Source organism: Tupaia chinensis, unplaced genomic scaffold (assembly GCF_000334495.1).
Source record: "Tupaia chinensis unplaced genomic scaffold, TupChi_1.0 Scaffold000544_1, whole genome shotgun sequence".
NCBI classification, from domain to species: Eukaryota; Metazoa; Chordata; class Mammalia; order Scandentia; family Tupaiidae; genus Tupaia; species Tupaia belangeri.
Genome location: NW_006160056.1, coordinates 2724242 through 2727926, shown reverse-complemented (window position 1 = coordinate 2727926; position 3685 = coordinate 2724242). Strand labels below are relative to the sequence as shown.

The 3685-nt window shown below is 35.0% G+C and overlaps 1 pseudogene; it reads left to right on the top strand.

The window, feature by feature from the left end:
* Positions 1 to 226: 226 nt before the first annotated feature.
* LOC106735842 (serine palmitoyltransferase small subunit A-like) lies at positions 227 to 2101 on the top strand (annotated as a pseudogene).
* The last annotated feature ends 1584 nt before the right edge of the window (positions 2102 to 3685 follow it).

The window sequence follows — 3685 nt, the reverse complement described above, 5'->3', positions numbered from 1 at the left end:
TGGACCCCACATGACAGACCGTGGTTCAGGTTCCAGAGACAGCAACTTAAAACTCACACTGGGTGTGTGTGCATGTATGCCCAAGATCCTGAGAAAAGGGATTGCAAGGTGGCCACCACAACAGGGGGTGACTTCTCGCTTTCTGTCTCTCCACCGAACATATGGGCCCTATCAAAAAAAAAAAAAAAGGCAACTTTCTAAAAAAATAAAAAATAAATAAAGAGAGAGAGAGAAAGAAAGAAAGAAAAGAAAGAAAAACCTACAACTAACATCATGCGTAATGCTGAGAAACTCAAAGATTTCCTACTACGAAGAGTAACAAGTCAAAGATTCCCATCTCACCATGGTTTTTCAGCATTGCATGTAAGTCCTAGCTCATGCAATAAGACAAAAGAATAGCAAATAGAGGTAACCAGCAGGAGACAGACTGATGTGCGGCTGCTTCGCAGGAGGCACATGGCGGAGATGGTGCTGGCACAGGCCTGGAAGCAGATGTCCTGGTTCTATTACCAGTACCTGCTCGTCACGGCACTCTGCATGCTGGAGCCCTGAGATGGACTGTGTTCAATTCCATGCTGGTTTCCATTGTGGGGATGGCACTGTACACGAGATCTGTCTTCATGCCCTAACACATCATGGCGATATTGCACTACTTTGAAATTGTACAGTGACCAAGATGTGACCAAGAACAAGAGGTTCCTTGAAGACCTGTCTTTCACAGTTGGAATGAAACTTCATCAGATGTCACAAGAAACTCTACTAGATGTCAACATAACCAACCTTATAAAGACTAATACTCATGAGTAGAACAGGAAAATCATCCTGAATCATGTGTTGTATTCTTTATGTTAAATTTTAAAAGAGGCTATTGTATAGTAGTTTTTGTCTATTTTAACATCGTAGTCATTTGTACTTTGATATCAGTATTTTCTTAACCTTAGTGACTGCTTCAGTATTACCCCCATGAAAGCTTTTCTTAATGTAACTTTGAGTACATTTTAATTGCCTTCTATTCTTTAAAACCCGAAGTCATTAGTTGGGCTTGATTGTTCTTGCTGTTGTATGGCATATACATCTGCCTGCATATGTTTCTATTCTTGACCAAAGTTTTGTAAGAAACAATACAAGATTTGAGGCAGGGGTATGGGGAGGGAGGAATTTTATTGAGAACTACTTACAAAAGACTCATCTGTAAGCTTGAACTCAGGAGTACAGTTTAAGCTATCTAGATAATAAGAGCTTTTGCTTTAAAACTATTGAAATGTTTCTTAATAGTGAAAAAGAAAAAAATCTTACTAAAACTAAATTAAGGAACAGTCCACCTTTTAAATATTTAATTCTTATGTGGACTTATTTCCAGAAAACTTGTGATAATTCTTGTGACAAAAGGTGGTTAAGTAGCATTATTATGTAATGCTTACGTATCATAGAGTTTTTAATATAAGGTCAATTGGTGTCCTCTAAGGGGCACTCTTAACAGTGTACTTCTTTTAACTTAGTTTTATGATTGTAATGGATGCTGTAGATGCATTTGCACATTGCAATAAGATATGATGAGATGAATTATTAAAAATTAAACCAAAAGAAGTGTAAAACTTGGTTAAAATTCTTTTACTCTTTGTATTGTGTTTTTTTAAAGATTTTTATTCTTTAAATGTGTAATGCCTACCTAATTTTTTGATGTAAACTCATTAAATTCAAATAGAAAAAAAAGAATAGCAAATAAACAGTAATGTAGACGTCAATTCTTCCCAACTTGATATATATTTGGTATAATCTCAATCAAAATCCCAGCAAGTTATTTTGTAGATATCAAGAAACTGAATCTAAAGTTTATAGGAAGAGGAAAAAGCCCCAGAATAGCCAACAGATGTTGAAGCTGAAACACAAATTTGGAAGACTGACATTACCTGACTTCAAAACTTACTATAAAACAACATTAATCAAGACACTGTATTACTGGCAAAAGAAAGACAAATGACCAATGGAACAGAATATAGAACCCCAAAATAGGGCCACAGTATATAGTCTACTAATCCTTGACCAGGAAGCAAAGGCAATACAATGGAGGAAAGATAGCCTTTCAACAAATGGTGCTGGAACGACTAGACATCGAAATATAAAAATAAGTCTAGGCACAGACCTTACATTCTTAAAAATTAATTAAAAATGGATCACGGATCTAAATATAAAATTTGAAACTATGAAAGTCCTAGAAGAAAACATGAAAGAAAATATAGACCTCCTTTGGGTTTGACAGTATCAAAGGTACAATCCGTGAAAAAAAAAAAATCAGTCTGCTGAACTTCATTAAAATCAAAACTTCATTCTGCACAAAGACTCTGCTAAGAGAATGAAAAGACAAGCTACAATCTGGGAGGAAAAAAAGACATATCAGATAGTTGTCTAAAACATATAAAAACCTCCTGAACTCAATAGTAAGAACATGGCCTGATTTAAAAACGGGCCAAAGACCTTAACAGACACTTTGCCTCAACAAAGAGGACATATAGATGGCAAATAAGTATATGAAAAGATGCTCTGCATCATATGTCATCAAGGAAATACAAATGAAAAGAACAATGGGAGACCACTTTGTATCTGTTAGAATAGTCCAAATCCAAAACACTGAACACCAAAAGCTGGTGAGAACATAGAGCAACAGAAACTCTCATTTATTGCTGGTTGGAATGTAAAATGGTTTAGTCCTTTTGGAAGACAGATATGTAGTTTCTTATAAAATTAAGCATACTCTGTCTTACCATATGATCTGGCAATAAAGTTCCTTGGTATTTACCCAAAGGAATTGGAAACTTATGTACACACACACACACACACACACACACACACATACAAAACTGCACTCATGCCTGTAGTAGTTTTAATCACAAGAAAATTTGGAAGTAACCAGGTATCCTGCAGTAGGTAAATGGATAAATACACTCTGGTACATTCAGACAATGAAATATTATTCAGCAGTAAAAAGAAATAAATAATCTATCAAGTCATGAAAAGACATGGAGGAACCTTAAATGTATGTCACCAACTAAAAGAGATGATCTGAAAAGGTTGCATTCTGTATGATTCCATTTATTGGGTTGTCAGGAAAGTCATGACACATTTTGCATAGAAAGACAGAAAAATACATCATGACTTTACCAACAACTTAATTTATAACATTGTGAAAAAGGCAAAATTCAAGGAGTTGCTAGGTATTAGGATAAGGGAAGGATGAAAATAGAGAGTACACGGGATATTTTTTGTGCAATGAAAGTATTCTGTATGATTCTATAATAATGGATACGTGTCATGATACATTTGTCCAAACCTATAGAATATACAACACCAAGATTAGACTCTACTATAAATATGGACTTCAGATGAGGGTGTGTCAGTGTAGGTACACCAGTTGTAACAAATATACTACTCTGGTGGATAATGGGAATGGTTTTGCATGTGGTGGGGGACAGGGGGTATATAGGAAATATCTATACCTTCCTCTCAATTTTGCTGTGAACTAAAAACTGCTCTAAAGACTATTCAATAAAAAGAAAAGCATTGTTTTGTTTGGTTTGGTTTTGTTTTGTTTTTTAAATGAGGGAGCTATTACTACCAATTTCTTGTATATCCTTATACATATAGATAATGTGTGCATAAAGGTATGTGACATTTATTTAGAAATAGG